At 34.0% G+C, this 25963-nt stretch overlaps 1 protein-coding gene and 1 long non-coding RNA gene across 3 annotated transcripts in view; both read left to right on the forward strand.

Moving 5' to 3' along the window:
* LOC126884778 (uncharacterized) overlaps positions 1 to 19993 on the forward strand; it is a 92034-nt gene extending 72041 nt beyond the window's left edge. Inside the window, exon 3 of the long non-coding RNA XR_007698150.1 lies at positions 19514 to 19993. This is a non-coding gene — a long non-coding RNA (uncharacterized LOC126884778). The remainder of the gene's footprint in view (positions 1 to 19513) is intronic.
* The window catches only part of LOC126884774 (protein held out wings), a 383705-nt gene that overhangs the window by 212411 nt on the left and 145331 nt on the right, over positions 1 to 25963 (forward strand). The gene's annotated exons all lie outside the window — the stretch shown is intronic.

The following is a 25963-nucleotide window of genomic DNA, read 5'->3' on the forward strand; positions in this document are numbered from 1 at the left end:
TAACAGTATAATTATGACACTTTATTAATTTTTTTCTTTTCCCAACTATTAATGTTTATTGCATAGTAAATAAATTATTGTTATCACTGAACACATAGGATGTGAAAAAATGATCTGATTTATAAAATTAATGAATATTTTATGCATACATGCAAGTAACAGTTCTTGAAAAATATATAAAAACTAACCAAAATGTCCATCTTTATTTCGTTACTGCCGACGTCGTCGGCAGCTCATACAGGTCCGGACAAGATTTAAGTAGGTATTATTTCGGTATTAAAATTTTGTAATTTGAATCGATTTGTTAGTAAATTTTTAGTGGTCTTGATGGTTAAACGACAATAAATTTTATTTATGCTGTTAATGTTGAATTAGCAATTATTTGTCGTGCCATTTAAAACTATTTAAGTATATATTTTTATTTGTATAACGACCCTATCTGTACGTGATTGTGATTACCGTAACAGTAGTAACCACGTATTATTTCAATAACAGATATTGAAACCAAAAATGTCATCCACTGATTCTGCTGATGAATTGGTTGAAAATACATGGAATCCTCCTCGAAAACGTAGTAAAAGAAGCCCTCTTAGCGTTGAAGTTAAAGAAATAATTTTAAATGTTTTTAAATGTGAAAGACAAGAAAATCCCGGGATAGTTGTTGAAGATATGTATTGTGAAAAAAGTGGCCAATAAAGTTGAAGTTTGTGATAGAAGTGTTTACGCTGATCAAGGAATACAAAACGAATCATCAATTCGCTGAACCTTAGGGCTTGTTTATATGCAGGCGGTTTGCCAACGTCGACGTCGCGGTTTACCTGAACAACCCAACCGCCGTGGTTCAAGTTAACATAGAAACAAATGCAACCGCTCAAAATCGTACATATGCAACCGCGAGTTTTACGCGGTTTACCAGCGTTTAAACAGGTTAATCGCGACGTTTACGTTGGCAAACCGCCCTATCTAAACAAGGAATTAAACCTATGACTTGCATGCCTCATTGCTTGACTTTACGTTTAGTTCTGATGACATTTACAGTAAGATGCATTCCCCAAAATTTTCAAATTTAGATAAGTTAACAGTCACGAGTCACGACATATTAATAATTAATTATGAATATATAATATATAGGGTGTCCCAAAACTAGCGGAACGGTCGAATATTTTGCGAAATAAACATCGGATCGAAAACTGAAAAAAAGTATTCAATAATTTTCAAAAATCTATCAAATGCCATCAAACACCAACCCCCACTACACCCCCTGGAGGTGGGGTAAGGGGTAACTTTAAAATCTCAAAGAGAAACCCCCAGTTTTTATTGCAGATTTCGATTCGTTACGTAAAAGTAAGCAACTTTTATTCAAAACATTTTTTCGAACTGTGGATAGATGGCGCTATAATTGGGAAAAACGATTTATTCTGATACCATAGGTAAATTATAGAAACGGTCTAATATCTCGAGAAATACACTTCCAAATGAGAATCCAAAAAACAGGTTTTTAATATTTTTCTAAAACTTATCGATAAACACCAAACATGACCCTTCAACCCGCCCCCTGGATATGGGGTGGGGGGTTACTTTAAAATCTTAAATAGCAACCCCCACTTTTTATTGCAGATTCGCATTCGTCATGAAAAATTAAACAACATTTATTCAAAACATTTTTTAAAATAGCATAGATGGCGCTAATAAATGGTATTTTTCCAATTAAAACGCCATCTATCAACAATTCTAAAAATGTTACGAATAATATGTTGCTTAATTTTTCATGACGAATCCGAATCTGTAATAAAAAGTGTGGGTTGCTATTTAAGATATTAAAGTTAACCCCCACCCCACCTCCAGGGGGTAAGTTGGAGGGTCATGTTTGGTGTTATTCGATAGGTTTTCGAAAAGTATTAAAAACCTTTTTTGTTTGTTTTCTCATTTGGAAGTGTATTTCTCGAGATATTAGACCGTTTCTATAATTTACCTATGGTATCAGGATAAATCGTTTTTCTCAATTATAGCGCCATCTATCCACAGTTCGAAAAAATCTCTTGAATAAAAGTTGCTTACTTTTACGTAACGAATCCAAATCTGCAAAAAAAACTAGGGGTTTCCATTTGAGATTTTAAAGTTACTCCCCACCCAACCTCCAGGGGGTGTAATGGGGGTTTGATGTCATTGTATAGATTTTTGAAAATGATTGAACACGTATTTTTCAGTTTTTCGATCCGATGTTTAGTTCGCGAAATATTCGACCGTTCCGCTACTTTTGGGAAACCTTGTATATTATTTCAACATAATTGAGTAATGAGTATTTTTTTGTTATTATTTTTATGAAACTTTTTGGAATTGTACACACAACTAAGTATATCAAAAATTAAAAATAAAACTTATATTTTTTGTAGGCACTCCGTACATAAAATTGTTGGCAAAAAAATAAATTCTTGGGTTTTTCGCCCTGTATAAATGGTTCCTATTATCGGATATCAACTAAAACAATCAGGTTCTTTGTCGAGCACTTTTGCAAAATTAAAATATAAATTTCGTATTTTATATGATAATATATATTCTGACTAAACAAAAAGATAATCCTAAATGCGGCCCTGTTGAGGCCTACACGTGGTAATATTTACATCGCCCTGCATCGCTTATTGAATTATACTTTAGTTTCGGTTTTTTCTTTGTTGTTGTCGTCGACAGCAACAACTTCTTCGACAGCGATTTTCATCGCTAATTACCAGCTGAAGGTTAACTACAGACCATCGTTCCGAAACGAATAAAAAACTGTTTGTTGTTGCAAGTGAATCATCAAATGTCGTTTTTACTCACCCACTATAATCGGGCGGTCCTGCCCAAATTTGTCACTTTTTAAAAAAGAGGATTAGCTAAATTGTCGATTTATTCCTTATACACGTTTTAGATAGACACATAATATTTTTAAGTTAATGGTATGACACCCACCCACCCTCTACATACATGTTTGAGATAAAAAATATTTCTAAATGGTTAACGTAGGTGAAGGTGGACGGTTTGGGCGGCTAAAATATCGGTGTTAATTAGTAAAAAAATGTCATAAATTGTGTAAGACATAAAATAATTAATTTAGAAATAAAAAAATGTCCGGGCAATAAACTAAAGAACTTCGACCTCACTTTATAATACGCCTAATATAAAAACTGCCAAAAATTGAACATTAGATGAGTATATATATGTATATCCGATTTGGTTATATATTTTTTTCAGTGTTATCGCCATAATTAGTTGTTTTTACTTACTACTTAGTACATATTCAAAAAATTCAAATATTATTTTCCAGTTTTTATTTTAATTTTTCTCCCTCCCACATACCAATACACACACACACATGAGAGTGAAACGTCTTCACCCGAGAATCTGTTCATGCCACTCCCAGTAGAAGTTTCATTTTATAATTATTATTACCTCTAAAAACGGTACTAATTCTCTTTGATGCTCATAAACTTTGTTTAAAATAGTCTCTTTAATACATTGTAGGTGTGTTCGTATACTAAGTAGTAGTTTTTGCGAGAAGCAATTATGATTGACGATATAAAAGATGAAATTACTGCATTGAATGAGGTTTTTTATCGAAATTTGCAACATGAAATCTGATACTTGGTTCTCGAGAGTTAATTATGTAACAACGATTACGAATATTGAATCTATTCCTTCGATTAAAATATGAGGAGACTATATTTTTGTGTTTTTTTTTAATTCTTACACTTTTCCTTGAAATTTTCCAAAACTTAAAACTGGATCAAGAATGTCTGAGGGATTTAAGGTCACGGTCATGAAAGGATTGAAACATGGTTGCTGTATTTCGCTTACTCTTTTCAAAATTTATCTGAAATATGCACTCAAGCTGTGGAATAGAAAGTGTAATGATGGGAATCATCCCTCTCAATGACGGGGCAACACTATACACTTTATGTTTCGCTGATGACCAAATTCTGATTACTCAGGATCATGTCGACTTGAGTTACATGACGCGGAAGCTAATAGAAGAATATAACAAATGGAGTCTCGAAGTCAACATTAAGAAAACTGAAGCCATGTGTATTGGAGGGACAAAGCAGTCCATTACATTAGACGGTGAGGTAGAATGTCCTTAAATGACATCTTGGATATTAGTGCACCCTATGTAACGCACAGCTGAATCTATGTGAGTCACAGTGTTGCCATGCCATTTCTTTCACAATTTCAATCAATGTTAAATGTACCTACAAGGATAATAGAATAAGAACGTTTACTTCTCCGTCGTTATACTAGGTAGAATGACAAATGAGGTGTCAAATGAAAGCTTATAATCCAAGGATAGTACTAAAGGTGAAAAATTAGACCTATATTGTCTGTCCCTCAAAAAATAAGCGTTATATTGGGGATTTCTAATGTCGACATTAAAAGTTGCACTATTTTTTTTTCTATAAAACATTTTGATCTAAAACTTAGAGGAAAGGATGCAAATATGGGCTACCCATTTTGTTTTTCTTTGTAAAAAAAGAATAAAAATTCTATTTTATTTCCAAAGGTACGTAAGAATACCTACATTTAGTTACTTATAACCTGCCCAAAATCCAAATTGATTAAAAAATATACAACTGTTTTAAATGTACAAATAATGAAAAATTGTACTTTTGTGCCGTTTGAATAATGATCCTAAATATGGGCTACCCCGAAAAATGTGTCTTAAATTTTTGTGAAGTGAGATAAATGCGTGACAAATATATTTTAATATCTAAAATACAAAAAGTCCATTAAATAACTCATAGGCTAAAACTCTTTGCAAAAGTCACACACATAGGTAGTCTTCTTTTTCGGCCCCAGCGCACTCGTTATGTGTCCAAAAATGACACATGAAGCACTTGACCGATATTTCACCAAGATTATCCTCTGAAAAAAGTGCTTCGCAAAACATACACGTTACGTCAGCTGCGTCTTGTGGAGGCTGTGTAGAAGGAAACTCATTGTAATCGCTCTCATCATCTGCAGGCACATATTCCTCTTCATCCTCGCTACTAGAACCCGATTTCTTTTTTTGGTCCTTTGTGACTTTGGTAACCTGCTTACGTTTTCCTTTTTTATTTCTTTTCCTTTCCTTTTTTCTTTGCCTTTTCCTTCTTCGTTTTGCCTACATTGCTACATTGTTCTAAATATGGGCCACTAGCCCATATTGTAAACACGCTTGCTTTGCACAACAAAAGAAGTTATGTTTAAAAGCAGACAATTTGAAGAAAACTCATTAGCATATATCAAAGACTAATAATAGAGCTTCAACGTGACACAGATGTTTTTTTAAAATTCGTGTTTATTTTTAAATACTGGAATTTATCAACTTACCCGAAAAAGTTTTGACACTCACACCAACCGACAAACAATTATTATAAACTGGGAAATATCTACCACAGTGGCGCCATCGCTACGGTGATAGTTTAACTTCGTCAAATACCGTTTGCAATAGTCAAAATGTAGAGATCTGCAACAAATAGCTGTGAAACCCACCTAGCCCATATTACAAGACCAGCCCATATTTGCAGCCTTTCCTCTACCAGAAAACTTCTTTGTACTCTTTACTTTCAAATAAACGTGATTAAGGAGATAAATTTGAAACTTCGTCACACAACTTTTGCGATTAAACTTTGCAATGCACAAATCCACACCTTTTTCTTTGAAAAATTCATAACCTTTATCATGATAAGAATAAAAACTTGAAGCAGGTACCTTTGTCTTCAGAAATGTTAGAGCTATACATATAAGGTAAGAATTTCAGAAAAAAATATTAAAATGGAACAGAGTTGTAGCGAGGTAAACGCAAAAAACGTGATTTCATTTTTTTTTATTTTTAGGTTAAAATTGCGATTTTGACAATGTTCCCGCACATAAAATTCAAAATAAACGTCATTTTCGTTTTCAGCACCCTCGAAAATATAAAGTATGAATAAAATTAGCCATTCACCCCTCCGTGGTCAGTATCTCGAAAACTAAGCGTTTTTTAGGATCTCCCGCTCGTGTATAATATCATAAAAAATTGTAAAGTGATAGTATGAAAAAAATAGAGGATACGGCAACGGTGTTACAAGTGATGGTCGGATCCAATGCCAAAATCTGCACATACAGTAGAAAAAATGAAAGAATACCCATGAACGAACATAAAAAACACGCTGTATTTTCCTGTCACCGTGTCACACAAAAAATTGGCCAGCACAGGTACATGTAATAATTATTATTACATGTACTTGCGCTGGGCAATTTTCTTTGCGACATGATGACAGGAAAATACAGCGTGTTTTATATGTTCGTTCATGGGTATTCTTTCATTTTTCCGACTGTACATATTAATATGCACTAATACCCAAGGTGTCCGAACGTAAACACTGTGATGAATACAAGTACCTGGGCATGAAGATAACTCAACATGGAACACTGGATGCATGATGAACGGCATTCTGTGGGACCAAACAATATCTTGTTCTTTTGCTGATTATTCGTTTCGAACAATAATATTTGCGATCATTTTAGCTATAATTATTTTGTCAACGGATGCTTTAAATAGATTAGTTGGTGTGGAGAACCATTTCCTCAGGTTCTTTAACCATGGTATTCTTCTGAAACATGAATGAAACGTGAAACATAACAAACAGCTCATATACAATACCATACTTAAAAGTGTAATCATATATGGCAATGTAGTTTGGCCACTGAAACAAAGAACAGAGAAAATGTTACTAGTAACAGAAATGGACTTCTGGAGAAGAACAGCAGGCAAATCAAGAAGAAATCGGATACCAAATGAGAGAATACGAGAAATGATGGGAGCCAAACATACAATAAATGATGACATAAAAAGAAAACAACTAATATGGTACAGCCATGTACAGGGAATGCCAGATGACAGGATTCCTAAACAGATTTTGGCGTGGACGCCACGAGCGAGAAAGAAAAGAGGAAGGCCGAGAAGAAGCTGAAGGGAGGGAATTGAAAAAGAACTAGAGGAAAGAGAAATTTCTCCAGGCCCATGGTCAAACAGAGAAGAATGGCGGTTATGAGTCGGAAGGCGTCAGAGAACGCTGTAAACCGATAGTAGTAGTAGTAGTAGTAGTAGTACACATTTCCTATTGTTTTGAGATGCCTATCTAGCTTTTTTTGGTCTACTTGCCTATCTGTTTATCTATCTATTTATATATCTATGTAAAATAATATACGGGAAAGAAATATTCACACCTTCGTCTGTGTGCACTGCCATCTTGAGAACGCTTTCGCCGTTTACGGCTCATCAGTCAAGCTATGCAGAACAGACGAAGACATAGAATATCCCCCCCGCATATCCGAGGCCTTAGACACTATTAGACAGCCATGTAGTCATTATGAGACTAGTGCACTCTGAATTATTTAGAAGCAACCTACCTTGCCTGTTTAGGTAAGGAACCTATCTGTCCCTCTACTTTGAGGGCACTAGATGGCACCTGGTATTTATTAGAAAATACCTAGGACGTCAAACAAGCAGGAAATAATCGCAACTCTCTACTTTTTAAAAAGTATGAAAATAATATGTAAAATAATATATGGGAAAGAAATATTCACACCTTCGTCTGTACTACCATCATGAGAGCGCTTTCGCCGTTTACGGCTTATCGGTCAAGCTATGCAGAACAGACATAATAATTAATACTTCTATAGTTACAGTTACAACATCTATTGTAACATTTTGCATTCTATCTCGTCTTTTTTGTGTATTAGTGTACATATGTTTTGATTTTTTTACGAAATTTAATAAATGTAAGACTCTTTTCAAGTGTGTTCGTGTTTTACGCCGCTGAGTTAAATACTGATTTACCACCTCATTTCTACAAAGGTGTGTAAATTCGTGCCATATGTTGGAAGCAACACGTTCAATTTATGATTATGTGTGCAGCAGCCTCGGGTCTTGGTTGTGTGTGCCTAGATTTGTTTGCAATTTCTCTGATTTCATATGATAATACATAATGACAGAAACAGAAAAGGCTAATACGGGGAAAGTGCACAAAGCTGTTGAAAATAACTGAAATAACATAAATTTCAGTGTTTTGAGTGAAAGTGAGCAGGCGAGGAAAGGTTTTGAAGATAAAATTATTTAATTACGGTTAAGACATATAAATGAAATGTGTGCACCCTCCGTTATAACGTCCACTAGCTTATAATTAGTTGGAATACCTTAATCATTTTGTATACAGAGTGAACCAAAAGTTTGGAAACACCTAATTATCTATTAAATGGATGGTCCGGATTTTACAAAAATAGGTATACACACATCTTTTCCGAAATATAAAGATTTCAAATTTGATACTTGCAATGTTGCCAGATTTACCGTTTTTCTGATACGATTAGTTACTTTGGTTTCTTAAATACAACACTCTGTATATTGTACCTTTATTGAAATTTCCACTTCAATAACAGTTCAATCGTATATACAATACTTTTGATTTTATGCAATCAGTAATATCTTAAAAAGATAAAATAAAAGACTAGAAATGCCTACATTTGATAACGATCGATAACTTTCTGCTCCATATTTAGTGCAAACAGGTATAAAGCACTTTGTAAAGACATGAAGTTTTTGTCATTTTTTCTTGGGAATCAAGAATTTTGCTGCTGACCGACAGTAGCAGGTTTGTTTTCAATATTAAATCCGACTTCTCCTCATTTGTTGATGTGGTGACACTCTAGATAATTTAGCTTGCTGCCTCCGTTATCTGCTTTTAATGTGTCAGATGAACGGCTTCGTGAAGGGATTTTTCCACTAGAGCTTTTATTTGGTCTGCCCATCTTGTTGGAGATTATCCTCTTAGTCTTCGGTGTTCTTTTTTTTTTTCAAGTGTTCAAAATGTCCTCCATTGTTACTTTGACAGTATCCTAAGCGATAGTAGAATGCATCTATTATATTTCTACGCGTTTCTCTATAAATTAATGTTGATTCATCGATAATTTTGTGCCTTGACTCTGCAACATTTGCTGGTTTAGTTTTATAAATCCTGTTTTTGAATGTATCCTCACTAAATATAATATCTAGGATTCAAATTAGGTGAAATAGTAGGCCATTTAATACTACCTAATGTGCCAATAAATCGTCTGGGAAACGTCTGATCTAAATAACGCCGAACATTTACACCAAAATGAGCTAGAGCTCCGTCTTCCCGAAACCATCTCCCCAACCTTGTTTTTAAGAGCAGTACAATTTTATTTCTAAGTAGCATTTTATAATTATTATCGCTTGTTAAATTCCCTTCAATAAAAACGATCCAATTAACTAAGTAGGTATTCACTAGACCCGACCATATATTTAGTTTTTGTGGTCTTTGAGTATGGTTTTTACTTGTCCAGTTTGGATTTATCTCATTCCAGTACCTTAAGTTTTGGCGATGGACATTCCCACACATTGTAAATATTGCTTCGTCGGAAAAACATACCTTGTTAACGAAGTTCTTATCAGTTACAATTTTATGCATCATTACTTCACTAAACTGTAATCTACGGTCGTAGTCATGGTCATTTGATTCTTGCAAAAACTGGATTTTGCAGGATTTCTTATGTAATACATGCAAGACTGAAGAACGGCCTATATCATGTATTTATGCAGCTCTGCGTGAGGATGCATGTGGATCTTCAACGAAACTCTGCATTATATCTAAAGTTTTATTGTAAGTTATAACAGTTTTTGGTCTACTATTTCAAATAATTTTTCGTACTGCATCTTATGAATAGTAGAATGGTTTGGGAAAGTATCGTTGAACAAGTTGGCTACTTCATTATAAAATATTTTTTGTCGCCATAGCCCTTCACCATTAAAACAATAATTCGCTCTTTTTTTAATAAAAACCATCTTTATTGTAGAGATTTTAAAATCGCATAAAACAACTGTCAACTTTAGCTATCAATACAATGTATTTTACAAAACTTTTCAATAAAGGTCAAAAGCTTTGTTGGTTTTGTGAATTAATATCAAAAACATTAGTCCGTTCTTTAACGGTAAAATATTGCAAAACCTCTAAATTTTAAAGAACCGCTTGGATTGACATGAAATTTGGCATACACATAGCTAACAAGTCAAAGAAAACAAGTGATATTGTGCCGATATGTGCTTTGGCCCTGGGGGTGGTTTTCACCCCCTCTTGGGGGTGAAAAAATATTCGTCGAAAGAAAGTCAGGAAATGGATAAACTGGCTAATTTTAAGTAACTTTTGTTCTATAGAGTTTTTTCACTAAGTCAATACTTTTCGAGTCATTTGGCAGTGAATATGTTCATTTTTTCAACAAAATAACCACGCTTTTAGACGGGTTTTCGCAAATAACTCAAATAGTAAGTATTTTGTCGAAAAAACATTCTTAGCAAAAATATAGCCTGTATAAAAATTTTAAAAAATGGTGTATATATCACGTCTCTACACCTAGTAGAAGCAGAGTTATAGCTAATGAAAAATAGGTTCATATTCTTCAAACTCCAAATGGAATATTTTAACGTGAAATAACCAAAAATGAAGCATATTTCGGGGAAAACTCATTACAACTTATTTAAAGTGTTTAAAAAAAGCTTCATTTTTGTTTTATAAAAAAAATTCTAGAATCAAAATTAAACAAGTTACGCTCAAAATAAAGTTAGTCCATTTTGGTTTTGGTGAGAAAATCACCCCCTAATTAGTATCTTAAATGAACTTAATCGTTACGACTTCACAAGTTTCTTGACTCGTGTATATATTGTTTATATGATCTGTAAGTTTCATCGGTTTAAAGTCCTTATTATTGAAAGGGCTGTAGTTAAAAGGGGTTGAACGAGTCACTGATCACGAATGTATGCAAATTTGAAACACCAAATCTTAATCAATTTTTGTCTAACAGAAAAACAAAAAAATACATGATATTCAGAAAAGCAATGCTGACTTTTTTTGTTTTTCGAGATTTTTGGTATCTCTAACAATTTTTAAGTTATTTTGAAAAAAGCATATTTTTCAAAATTAAAATTTTTATTTTGAAACCAAATTTTTTTAAAAATAAGCACTTTAAATCGATGAAACTTACAGATCAGGTAAACACAACATAAGTAAAATAATTTGTGGAGCGGTAACGATTAATTTCATTTAAGTTGCTAATTAGGGGGTGGTCTTTCCGATTTTTTTTTTGCAAAAACAAAAGGGACCAACTTTATTTTGAGCGTAACTTGTTTAGATTTAATGCTAGAAACTTTTTGTTAAAACAGAAATAAAGCTTTTTTTAAACACTTTAAAAAAGTTATAATGGGTTTTCCCCAAAAAGTGCTTAATTTTTTGGATATTTCACGTCGAAATATTCTATTTGAAATTTGGTGAATATGAATCTATTTTTCATTGGCTATAACTCTGGTTCTACGAGATCCAGAGACCTAACGCGTACAACATTTTTTTAAATTTTTTATAGGCTATATTTTTGCTAAGAACGTTTTTTCGACAAAATACTTACTTTTTGAGTTATTTGCGAAAAACCGTCTAAAAATGTGGTTATTTTGTTGAAAAATGAACATATTCACTCGCAAATAACTCGAAAAGTGTTGACTTGGCGAAAAAGCTCTATAGAACAAAAGTTACTTAAAATTAGTCAGTTTACCCATTTCCGGACTTATTTGGGACATATATTTTTTCACCCCCAAGAGGGGTGAAAGTCACCCCCAGGGCAAAAGCACACATTGGCACAATATCACTTTTTTTCTTTGACATGTAAGCTATACGTATGCCAAATTTCATGTAAATCCAAGCGGTTCTTCAAAATTTAGAGCAAAACCGTGAAAGAATGCATTGAAAGTGAAAGATAGCATTCTATATTTACTGAATTACTTCAAAACTATTTGGAATAAGTTACACTGTTTTGTTTATTTAAGACCTTCGTGACTAGATAAAATACCAAATGTTACATATTATGGTTAAGTCGTATTGTAGTGAGAATTCCAATATCTAATAACAATAGTGACTATAATGATATCAAAAACATGGTAAATCTGGCAACATTATAAGCATCAAATTGGAAATATATATTGCAGAATAGGTGTATTACAGTTTTTGTAAAATTCGGACCATCCATTTAAGAGATAATTTAGACGTTTCCAGAGTTTTGATCCACTCTGCATTTCATCCTTAAATTTGTTTATACTGTATATCTTAATGACTGGCAGTTCAAATGTTATTGGCAAACGTTCGGAACCTAACAAAGAATATTATACGGAAATACAAGAAGAAATCAGTATATTATTATCATGTATAATAGTATCTAGCCGGTGCCGCCCAAAATCCCGACAGCCAAAATCCCGACGGCCAAAACACCGACACGCCAGAATCTCGACAGGTCAAAATCCCGACATGCAACAATCCTCGCATAAGTAAAAATTCCGACTTTTGTTAACTACTTTTAATACAAAATACTTTTGTTTAGTAACAAAAAATAAAAACAGATGGCCATAAACAAAAAACAAGAAATAAATGTAAGTATATGTTAAAAAGAAACTTATCAAACCTGTCGGGATTCTGGCCTATTGGGATTTTGGCCTGTCGGGATTCTGGCGTGTCGGGACCCGTATCTATCAGTACACCAGGGAAATAAGGAAAAAATATACCATGTTCGGGACACTTGAGCAGCCAGGTTGCAAATGGGTTTTTTGGGTACTATGTTCCTAATACATTATAAATACAAAAATGCCCGTCACAGTTTGGACGAGAAATTTAGTTATTAACAAATACGGGTCAAAAATGAGAGTTTTTCGTTTAAACAGGTAACGGTAAGAATAGGGTAATTAAAAGTCTTATTTATAATATTTTTCTTTTAGTAGATTAGCCAAGGTTTAAAATAGCGTTTTTTGAATTTTGGTACGATTATTTGTTGCCTCGGATATTGCAAAATAAAACTAAAATTTCGAAAATAAAAAAATTGCTATAACTTTTGCGAAAATAAATTTAGGACTTTGATATTGCATGACAAGTTGAGTCAAACGGCCCATACAATGCACAAAAAATTTTAAGACGATGCGTCAATTAGTTTAAATTTTATTCATCACTCAGAAAACATTTTACTACAATAGAGTTCTTTTTGGCTTATAAACAATTTGAATAACTTTGTTAATATTGACTGTAGGCTAAAACTACAATGGTATTTGAAAAACTGGTATTTTTATACGAATTTTCAAAGAAAAACTTTTCGCCTAGGTTAATTACTGTCAAAGTTAGCTACTTTTTTATGTAATTGACGGCTACTTTGTTTATAACAATCAAGCAACCTAACTAGAGCCATTTTGAAGTTGAAGATATATAGATTATGTGTAACAGTTTGAGTAAACTTTGAACCTCAACAGAGTGGTTAATAAAGTTTTAAAAATGGCGTCCGAACGGAATTAATTTGTGGTCGGTGGAGGGGAATTACTAAAATACGTGCACTCAAAAAATGAAACTGATTCTGCAAAATATGCTGCGATTAATATCGCTGGAACTTGTTGATAGATTTTAATCATAATTTTTGAAGATATTCTTCTTTAGCGGCGAATCGATTGAGGGTAAAATTGTACATGATCCGCGCGTCTACGCACACTGACAGTATGTAGTTCTGACAGTATGTAGTTCATTGCTAATCTTTCAAGATAGGTATATATGTATCTGTAACCGTGCAAATAAGTCATTAAAAGAATATATTAGTGGTTTTAGAAAATGTATTATTTATTATAATTCTTGTGTTTATAATTATTAGTAAAATAATAAAATATTATGTAAGCATAACATTTTTACACTACAGTGGAACCTCGATTATCCGTCAGGGCACCGGACCAAGGGTATGACGGATAATCGAAAAGACGGTTAACAGAACATTAACAAAACTTAATTGATCAAACTACTAAGTGACACAATCAATGTTCGAATTTGAATCAAATTTAATTATGGTGGCACACAGATATTGACTGTAATAATTATTGTGCTGTGCATTTTTATTTTCGGCTTGCGATTCTAAAAATAGAACTCTAAAAGCAGGGTATCATTTATCACATATTTAAATTGAAATTTAATCCAGTGTCCTGAATAAGAACAAAAATTATTTACATAAAAAATGCGGTGGTGGCATAACTGCACGTGTATATTTCAACGAATTTCGTTTGGCTTATCGCAATGCTCAAACAAAATGAATTGATGACTAAATTTTTACTTATGTAGTCAATATAACTTATGTAGGTATGGATCCTGACGGTTAACAAAGGTGATGGTTAATAGAGAGACGGATAATCGAGGTTCCACTGTATATGTCGCCGTGTTGTGTAATTATATCCGAAACTTACATGTCTATTTCTAGGGCCTCGCTGGAGTAGTGGGAAATGCGTTAGCACTGAGATTGGAAGGTTGTGGGTTCAATTTCTAGGCGATTCATATCTTTTTTTTATTTTTGGTTGTTTTAATAAAAAAATTTTGAAAGTGGTAGATAAGAAAGTTAGTTTGATTTTTAAATAAAATACAAATAACCTTTTAAGTATATTTACTTCGTTTAAATTACCTATTATATAATAGAAGAATATCTCCTTACGTGCGTACAAAGTACACACACATTCTTTTTTTTTAATTTGTATGTACTCATAGTCTTATAGAGTACGTTATGTACACACAACCCCACCTAACATTACAAAATGTTAGGGGGAACTCCCCTTATCACTCAGGGATATGAAAAATAGATTACGACCGATTCTAAGACCTACCGAATATACATATATAATTTCATAAAAATCGGTCAAGCGGTCTCAGAGGAGTATGGAAACTAACACTGTGACAGGAGAATTTTATAGATGTAAATATATAGATGTCTATTAACAAATAGGGGTTGGTGATAGAAGAGTCAAAATTAAGGGTTGTATGTATTTTTTAATTCTAAATCATATAAAATTAAGGTAGATAATTTTGTCCAAACAAATAAAATAAAATGTCAGGGGGCAACTCCCTTATAACTTATGGGTATAAAAAATAGATTAAAACCTCTTCAACGTCCTACAGGATAAACGTGTAAAATTTTATAAAAATCGGCCAAGCCGTTTCAGAGTATGTAGTATGGTAAGTAACACTGTTACAGGAGAATTTGATGTATATAGAAGTAACTGCGAATTAAATAATAAAATTGGCTAACTTTGAACCTAATTAACCTAGGCAAAATTTTTTTTTTCTGAAAATTCGTATAAAAATAGCAGATTTTGAAATCCTAAAGTAGATTTACTCTATAGTCAATATTAACAAAGTTATTCAAATTATTTAGAAGCCAACAATGACTCTATTTTACTAAACTTTTTTGGGAGTCATAAAAACGACTTTTTAATGATTTTTTTCAATACTTTAAAAATATAACTATTATTCTTGCATGTGGTTTCCACAGAATTGCTATGTCATTATTATTTTCTGAACAATAACATTGCGAAAAAAAGCTCTTTGCGATAAACAAATTGAATAAAATTTAAACTAATTGACGAATCGTCTTAAAATTTTTTGTGCATTATATGGAATGTTTGACTCAACTTTACGTGCAATATTAAAGTCTTAAGGCCATTTTCGCAAAAGTTATAGCACATTTTTTTTTGAAATTTTAGTCTTATTTTGCATTTTCCGAAACAAAAAAGGAACGGACCAAAATTCAAAAAGTGTCATTTAAACCTTGGCTCATCTACAAAAAGAAGAATATTATAAATAAGATATTTAATTACCCTATTTTTACCTGTAGCGATTTAAACGAAAAAACTGCCATTTTTGACCCTTATTAACTAAGTTTCTCGTCCGAACTGTGACGGGCATTTTTGTATTTATAATGTATTAGGTATATAGTACCGAAAAAATCCATTTGCAACCTGGCTGCTCAAGTGTCCCGACAAAAACCTTATTTCTCTGGACTACAGGTCCAACTGAGTACGAAACTATATAACGAAAAACTCAAGATTTCAACTTTAATTATATTATTTTCGAAAAACAACATTGGAGGAATTTTCACAACGACGCGACGTCGCAGCTCCAAATCCAAAAATCCGGCCGTGCTTGTTTTATCAACACTTAAGAAAACTTCAATAAATCGTTCTAAAAATACATATAGAAAATACTCGTCGTATCAGTCTACAAACTTTGCCTCCATTTTGTGGTATTTTTAGCCAAGCGTCAAATAAATATATTCATTCCATCTTTAACATTTTCAACCGTGTGAGAAGGGATTAACTTGAAAATATTTAATTTGGTTAATTGGAAAAGTGATGGATAAGTTAAAAGTGTTATACAGGGTATAGGCTAGTATAGGTTTGAAATCGAAACGGATCGATTATCTAAGAACATCTGAATCTGAGTCGTTCTCAATATGGTTTTAGAAAAGGTACAGGCACCAAATAAGCAATTATGGGATTGACACTGATGGCAGAAAGGTATCTTGAGGTTCAAAAACGGCTATTTGTGTGGTTTGTCGATTATAGAAAGGCCTGCGACTGCATCAAATACGGAAACTTGATTCAGGTGCTAATAGGACTACGGTTGAACGAGCGCGACATAGCTGTCATAAATAATACATACTGAAACCAAACAGGATGCGTGCGAACAAAAACGGAAACACCAATTACATAAACATAGAACGAGGAGTGCGTCAAGGTTGCATTTTGTCCCCCTATTATTTAAAATATACCGAACATATAATCATAGCTTCCCTGAAGGTCGCCCTGAAGGTGCCAGAGTCAATGGAATCATCATTAACAATGTAAGATTACCGATGACACCGTAGTATTAGCGAAAACAGAAGACCAACTAAAAATATTTACGAACATATCAGAAGAAAGTCACAAGCTGGGCTTGGACCTTAACTTTTCCAAAACCAAAATTATGGTATTCCACAAAAATCCCCATGAACAAATTACACCCACCATACAAATAAATGGTATAACCCTTCAGAGTTCCCAAAGCTTCATATGCCTGGGAAGAGAACTAAATAGTCAACTAGACCTTTCAAAACAAATTAGAAGACGCATTGAAATAGCAGGTTTCATGAACATGCGTAAAATACTCTGTAACCCCAAGCTATCAGTCACAATAAGATGGGGAACACTAAAGTGTTATGCGTGATCTCTATTACTATATGGCTGTAAGACCTGGACATTAAAACAGTATGAAGTTAACAAATTGAATTCATTGAAATGTGGATGTACCTCCGAATGCTAATAATAAGCTGGATCAGCAGAACTACGAATGAAGAAGTACTGGAAATAATGAACACACTTCCTCATCTGGTCAATACTATCAAAATTAGAAAGACGTCATATCTAGGACACATAATGCGCCATAGGGAATTTGAGTAGTTCCAGATAATATTAGAAGGCAAAATCGAAGGTAAAAGGGGTATAGGAAGAAAGAAAAAATCTTGGCTACGAAACATCAGAGATTGGACTCACACAACAGGAAATGACTTAATTCATCAAGCCCAGAGAACAGAGAGAAATTTGCCATATTGACTGCCAACCTCAATAGAGAAGGTATTTTAAGCAGAAGGAATATTTTGTTTCTAAAGTATCTTGAATATATTTGGTCTGTTTCGGTTTGGGTGACGCGCCCTGTATATATTTTTGTATAAAAATCGGCTTCACTTATTGTCCTCCAATTAATTCTAAATGTAGTTTATTCTTACATACATCTATCGTAAATAATTAGTTAGGTTATGTTACCTATTCCTTGGTGGTAGTGACTAACCCTCCAACTGAAGGAAGTTTATTGCATAAGCTCTATTAATTACTACTTTTTTCGGTGACTCGGTGGCATTTGTTGGATTACTATTTATTTATCATAGCAGATGATTCTCACTGTGTGTGTTAAAGAGCTATTGTCTCTTTCTACATCCACTGATGACGCTAAAAACCACACCTCTCACGACACTTGTCCGAAAACAGGGATTGTTACCGTCTGGAACAAACTACTACAATTAAACTTCCGCATTTGACATAAATCGTGACCTCCCAAATCCGCGTCTTCAAACATTCCTATGCACAAAGAACACTCCTTGGTTTCCGGTCGTAAGGCAACTTTCTGCATAGTTTCTTATCTACGGTAATAAAAAAGACATTTAACTTAGTACTGGTATGCCCGCCCAAGTCTAGTCTAACAACCATTTTTCCGATTTACACGGCAATTTCAATTTCTCATTTACTTGTTATTGAAATTACACGTATTGGTCATAAATCTTGAGGTCTTGGAAACATCATTTTTATTTACTACAACTTTTCTTCTGCTCAGCGATAAAATCTTAACCGTAAATACATTCTATAAGTAATATACTACAATGAGGCTACAAAGCTAATAATAGTCTAAGTTGCTTTCTTAATATAATGTAGCATAGATACACCAATCACAATATGGACACTGGAACTGAATAGTGGAAGAAAGTGGTAAAGGAAGCAATAAAAAACTACAGATAATAATAATCGGAATAGATATTTACATTTTAGCGAAAATCCTTTAAAAATTGCAACTAATAATATTACATATCTACCTAACATTTGATAGAAGATTGTTATATAGAAGTATACCACAATCAACAAAACCATGATGAGCAAATAACATAGAAGTTAGAAAATTGTGCCAGAACACTCTGCCAGAAACCAGGTCACAGTCTTGGAGCACCCGCCCTATTCGCCAGATTTAACATCTTGCGACTTCTACCTGTTCCCAAAAATCAAATTTTATGCTCGAAAGTGGTTAAAGTTTTTATAGGCCAGTAGCATGCCCCAAATTAACAGCAGCTCATCGAGCTAACAGGATGATATTGACGAATGATCACAGAGATTAGACTGTTCAGCAAAGTGTATCAAGGAGACCCAGAGAACGATTTACATCTTGCTCTATTTCACCCAGAACGCTGTTTAGGGGCGGAGGTGTTATGGTATGGGCGGGCATTTCTTTAAACGAACGCAATAAATTAATTTCCATCGAACATGGAAACAGCAGACAAATACATAGGACAGAGTCTGGAGGATGTTGTCCCCTACGTCCCTTTCATTGGGGATAATAATAATCTTATTTATGCAGGATAATGCACGTCCACATAGTACGCGAATCGTCATGGACTATCGTACTTACATACTGTTGAAATCCCCGTTTTGGATTGGTTTGCTTTTGCTTGTAGTCACTGAATTCATTAGAACATGTATAGGACATTCTAGGGAGAAAGATTAAATAGAGGCAACCTTGCTCGAAACGACTCAAGAGCTGAAAATAGCGTTGAATGAAGAAATGGAACATACACCGCAAGACCAGATTCAGCAACTTATTGCAAGCATGCCCAGGCGTATTTAAATCCTCCGCAGATGTAGGAGAGGCAATACCCGATACTAAACTTAAAAAACAGTCAACTGCTGGCAATTAAATTTTTATTTTTTCTTTAATTTAATTTTTCGAACAATGTTAATTTTTTGCATTACATACTTATTACTTTCTTTTTAGTTACTTATTTTTCCTATTCGCCATTTCAGTTAATTATATTTTAGCACAGCAAAAATGACCACAATATGGAAGGACTGTCAAATTTCAAGAGTGTTAAAGATGAGGTTGATAAACTGCTTAATATTCCCAATACTCACCTACGGATGTGAATCTTGGATCCTGAGAAATTCGGAAAGAAGACAGATAGACGTCAGTGAAATGTTCTGTTGGAGACGAATGCTACGAATTCCTTGGACCCACCATAGGACAAATAATTCAATTTTAAGAGAGCTATAAGTTAGCCAACGACTCTCCAGTAAAGTCCATCTCCAACAATTAAAATACTTTGGGCATGGTACGAGAGCAAACACAGAAAACTAGACCAGTCGGGATAGCATTTGACCTTGCATTAGGAGCTGCCCCAAATTTTATTTTTCTAATCTTTAGAGAGGGTCAATATTAGTACAAATTTAAAATCTCGACTGAATTCCGCCGTTGCGTTAGCCGCCATCTTGATTTGAAACGAGAACCGTTTTTGCTCAATATCTCCGCCATTTTCAATTTTTTTACAAAAAGTGTAGAAATGGAAATTGTTGAAATAGCGATTTTATATAATTTCATATATTATAATTTTTTTCGTGCTGTCGATATTTTCCGAGTTATGAGGGGAAAATAGTGACAGTTGTAGCATAATTATTGAATTATTGAATTATCTCGTTTATTATTAGTTTTACAACAAATATATACCTACACAAAAATGAAGAGAATTAAATTTTGTACAATTTTGATGCCGTACATTTTTTTGATAAAATCAATATTTAAGGTAATACGTATGTGGTAAATGTGCGAGCGTAAGACCTGATTGATTTTGTAGCAATTGTTTTTGTTCAATATCTCCGCCATTTTCAACTTTTCGACAAAAAGTGTAAGAACTGAAATTGTTGCAATTACGATTTATTACAATTTTTCGAGAGAACCAGTGTCGGGTCTACAAGGGGGGGGAATGGGAAAATTCCCCCCAACAGGGTCCAAAATTTAAAAAAAAATTGTTGAAACATCACGATGTACTAGCTGACATAAAACTTAAAATATCGACAGACAAATTCAACCAATAAAACCCGCTAGTTAATAAAATTAAGTGAACTTAATGCATATAATGTCTTTTTATGTCTTTTATATATTTAGTTTGGTTGCAGACAATTCAATAATTATGCTTCCCCTCCGCTTCCATTATTTTCCCCCTTAACTCGGAGAATATTGATCGTATAAAAAAATTGTGCCAAAGAAATTGTAGGAAATTGCATTTCCAACAATTTTCTTTCCCACCATTTATGTCGAAAAGTTGAAAATGGCGGAGATATTAAGCAACAACAGTTCTGATTTAAAATCAATATGGCGGCTAATTCAACCGCGGAATTCAGTCGAGATTTTAAATTTACACTACTATTGTATTTCAAACTTGTATTGAAACAAAATTAAATTCAATAATTATGCTTCCCCAGCACTTTTTACTATTTTCCCATGTAACTCGGAAAATATCAACCGCATGAAAAAAATTGTTGAAAAGAAATTGTAGGAAATTATATTTTGAACAATTTTAGTTGAAAATGGCGTAGATATTGAACAAAAACAATTGCTATAAAATCAATCCGGTCTTACGCTCGCGCCATTACCGCATACGTACTACCTTAAATATTAATTTTAGCAAAAAAATGAAAGAGACCAAAATTGTGTAGAATTTAATTCTCTTCATTTTTGTATAGGTACATATTTGTTGTAAAACTAATAATAAACGAGATAATTCAATAATTCAATAATTATGCTCCAACTCTCACTATTTTCCCCTCATAACTCGGAAAATATCGACCGCACGAAAAAAATTGTAATAAATGAAATTATAGAAAATCGCATTTTCAACAATTTCACTTTCTACACTTTTTGTCAAAAAATTGAAAATGGCGGAGATATTGAGCAAAAACGGTTCTCGTTTAAAATCAAGATCGCGGCTAACGCAACGGTGGAATTCAGTCGAGATTTTAAATTTATACTAATATTGACCCTCCCTAAAGATTAGAAAAATAAAATTTGGGGCAGCTCCTAATGCAAGGTTAGGCCTGTTATTCGTCTAACCCGACTGGACTAAACGTGGAAAGACTCATTATACAAGGAAAGGTGGAAGGCCGAAGATCACGACGAAGATCTCCAACAAGATGGATCGATCAAATTACAGGATGCATGACACCTATGCATGAGTTAAAAAAAAATGACCAGAGACAGAGATCTTTGGAGACGGACAATACACGACATCACGTCGACCAGTACATTCATCTCCGGGGGGCAGGATTGAAGAGAGAGATTTTTCCTATTATTACCTTTTTAGCATTTTAAATAAATTATTTCTATTATTAATGTTTACTTCTTCCTCATTTAGACCTCTAAAGCGTCGTTTTTACGCTACGTCTTATTGTACGTTTTGTGTGTCATGCAAAACGTACGACAAAACGTACGTTTTGTCCAGTGTATAATGTGGCATGTAAACAGCAAAACGTACGCCTTGTCGACACACCAAACGTACAATAAGACGTAGCGTGAAAACAGCAAAACGTACGTCTTGTCGAATCGAAAAAATTAAGTCCACTTATTGACAAAACGTACGACAAAACGTACGTTTTGTCCAGTGTATAATGTGGCATGTAAACAGCAAAACGTACGCTTTGTCGACACACAAAACGTACAATAAGACGTAGCGTGAAAACAGCAAAACGTACGTCTTGTCGAATCGAAAAAATTAAGTCCACTTATTGACAAAACGTACGACAACCGTACGACAAAACGTACGTTTTGTCCAGTGTATAATGTGGCATGTAAACAGCAAAACGTACCCCTTGTCGACACACAAAACGTACAATAAGACGTAGCGTGAACAGCAAAACGTACGTTTTGTGAATAAGTGGATTTAATTTTTTCGATTCGACAAGACGTACGTTTTGCTGTTTTCACGCTACGTCTTATTGTACGTTTTGTGTGTCGACAAGGCGTACGTTTTGCTGTTTACATGCCACATTATACACTGGACAAAACGTACGTTTTGTCGTACGGTTGTCGTACGTTTTGTCAATAAGTGGACTTAATTTTTTCGATTCGACAAGACGTACGTTTTGCTGTTTTCACGCTACGTCTTATTGTACGTTTTGTGTGTCGACAAAGCGTACGTTTTGCTGTTTACATGCCACATTATACACTGGACAAAACGTACGTTTTGTCGTACGTTTTGTCAATAAGTGGACTTAATTTTTTCGATTCGACAAGACGTACGTTTTGCTGTTTTCACGCTACGTCTTATTGTACGTTTGGTGTGTCGACAAGGCGTACGTTTTGCTGTTTACATGCCACATTATACACTGGACAAAACGTACGTTTTGTCGTACGTTTTGCATGACACACAAAACGTAAAATAAGACGTAGCGTGAAAACGAGCCTTAACACATGCAGAATTTAAGACCAGGGGAGTATTTAATCAAATCTTTAAGAGTTTTTCATTGTATCTATTGTTGTAAGCACATTTTTATTTACATTTTTTTTATTTACATTTGTCTAAATTCACTTAATACCAATCCTTTATTTACATTATTCCTTTTACAGTTAGTTGTAACTTTCTTAATTGAATAACCGTGTGAAAAAAACCAACATCCCAATAAAGCATTTTTTTTAAATTCACAATCACGAACCGTACATTCCGAGAAAACAAATTCCGAGTGCCACTTACGCAGTCGAGCAGTGTACGTGAAAGAAGACGACCCACACGTAGACAAGTGGGTGTGAGAGGCGACAGTGCCACCATCTGGGCAGCACAAGGCTACCAAACGGCGTCAAACTAGCCCTAGAAGCTACGGGGGACGCGTCTTTTTTCTGGGATCGCTCTCTCCCGGGGTAAAGTCGCCGTGGCTAAAATCCCGGCGCGCGTCGCCGGCTATTTACCTCGGAAATGGAGGAAACGTCGACATGTGTGTGCGTAATGTGACGGCGACGTGACTAGTGTAGTAGTACACGTTCACATTCAGGTTACCGGACAATCGGCTTCCTGTAAATGAAAGTTCGTGAGTTGGGCTTTACCCAATCAGCGCTATATGTGTCTTTTTCGACGACTCGGTTTCACATACCAAAAAGAGCAGGAAAGTCATTTAAATTTTAAATCAAACATTGCAGATAGACAGAATATTTAAAAAATCCACAAGGAAATGAATTTCCTTTAGTCAGCTGTACGCCATAAATTACAAATTTTTTTTTATTAAAATATCCTTTATATTTGGTATATTTGGACGGGATTCTGCAGAAAGGATCCAAAACACACTTTGTTAAAACTGAGATATTAACCAAAAACTTACGATAAAATTTAAAATTCTCTATTAAAAATAATCATGGTTTAATACGGTTTAACATTAAAATCGTCAATATATGCATTAGATTTCATTTAACACATATTATACGGCTTGATTCAAGAAATCAGTTGTTTTAAAAAAATCCACTTTTGTGGCTTGGTTCCCTTCCGCAAAACAATTTAAGTGAATTCAAAGTTAACAAACATTTATTTTCCATTACTGAGTTACATAATCAGGCGTATAATCTAAAAAAATGTTAATATGAAATTACTGGGATTTAATAATTTGTTCGATTTCAAAATCTAGAAGTCCCGTGAATTCAAGAAAACAGTTGCTTTAAAAAAATCCACTATTGTGGCTTGGTTCCCTTCACTTAAAACAACTTAAGTGAATTCAAAGTTAACAAACATTTATTTCCATTATTGAGTTACATAATCAGGCGTATAATCTAAAGAAAATGTTAATATGAAATTACTGGGATTTAATAACTTGTTCCGGAAGTGTCCCGTGAATTCAAGAAAACAGTTGTTTTAAAAAAAATCCCCTTTTGTGGCTTGGTTCCGTTCTGCAAAATAACTTAAGTGAATTTGCATAAAGGAACCAACCCACATGGATCTGTTCTGCAGAACGCTGTCATGCTGCAACGATAATGTTGATAGCAACGCTCGTAGAGGACGGTATATATCGTATGTGGCTTGGTTCTTTTCTGCACAAGTATCTACGGGGTATTTTACAACTTATGAGACTGTTAATAGGAAAAATACATATTTGTTGTTTGGTTCCTTTCTGCAGAATCCCGTCCATTTATTAAAAAGAACCTTTTCGGGCTATATCACAGAATGTTTTCGGAATAAAAATTCCATCCTCAGTGTTGCTAGGTGTAAGTGGTTAAAGCCACTAAATATATGAGTAAAAACCCTTTGTGATTTACTTCTTGGCAACGTAAAACTCCGAACTAGGGGGTTGCTGGCTCGGATAAAGTTAGTTGCTACCTAAGGTCCGCTTAGAGAGGTTCCCTCCGAACCAGCAACCCCCTGGTTGGAAATTTTATGTTTCCATGGATTGCTCAATACAAAGACTGTACAAAGGAAAATCAGCTACAGGTACGTTTTTAAGGATTTGTCCATAATATAACTTTTAAAACCTTCGAAAGCTTGTTAGTTTGTATAAGAATTTTCAGCTGTTCTTTTTCTTTACTGGCCTGGGTAAATTCAATTCTTCTGGGTTTGTCAATTCTTCTCGAACTTTGTGAAAGGTGTTTCTTAGACATTTTAGTATGAACTATACATAAATTAACCTAATTTTCTGAACGCCCGATTAATTGTACCAAAAACTACGTCGGACAGTGTACGTTACTGGGCGTTCGATTCAACAGAAACAGTTATGAATTTAAATCCGTAATTATAATCCCGAACCGTGACGTAAGTTTATTGTAGCGCGCCGTGACCCAGAAAAGAAGAAAAAACAATATCGCAACGAGAACGAGTAGTACTTACTTGTATCGTGTCTCGAGAGAAGTACTAGTACCACTTCGCGTATGGCAATTAACTTTTGACAATTGGATTTATCGTACCTGACTCTGATATACACAGTTTGCTGGATGATTGTGCGCATAAAGAACAATTAGAGAATAAAACAAGTGAGAAGCAAACGTTATATTGCATGAGAGGGCACACTTTTTCAGTTGAATTTGACTTTCCTTTACCTTCTTATTTATTCTTTCTTGATCTTTTGGCAATATGTACTTTTATTTGTCTTCCACACGGACATACACACAACAACAATAATAATCCATCCTTGAGCGTTCTTTTGTGTTGTTTTCCTTCCCCAGTGCCGTTTATGTGTGACAAGAACTTTCGCTTTTTGATATTATATTACTCTTTATCCTCATAAACATCTTTATATCAACATATATCTTCTTCTTCTTCGTTTTAGCTTAGGCGAGGCTCATTAGTCTCTGGCACTTAGTCATAAGGTCTTTTTTACCATACCTTGTTTTTTTCCTTAAACTAAATAAGTTCTGTGATCTCAACTAAGACCAACAGTTTTCTTATTGGTAGTTTTAGGATCTGTTCTGGTTCAAACCTCAGTTGACCAGTGAATTCCTGCCTTACACCACTTAGCACATTGCAAATA

This window comes from Diabrotica virgifera, chromosome 5 (assembly GCF_917563875.1).
Source record: "Diabrotica virgifera virgifera chromosome 5, PGI_DIABVI_V3a".
NCBI lineage: Eukaryota > Metazoa > Arthropoda > Insecta > Coleoptera > Chrysomelidae > Diabrotica > Diabrotica virgifera.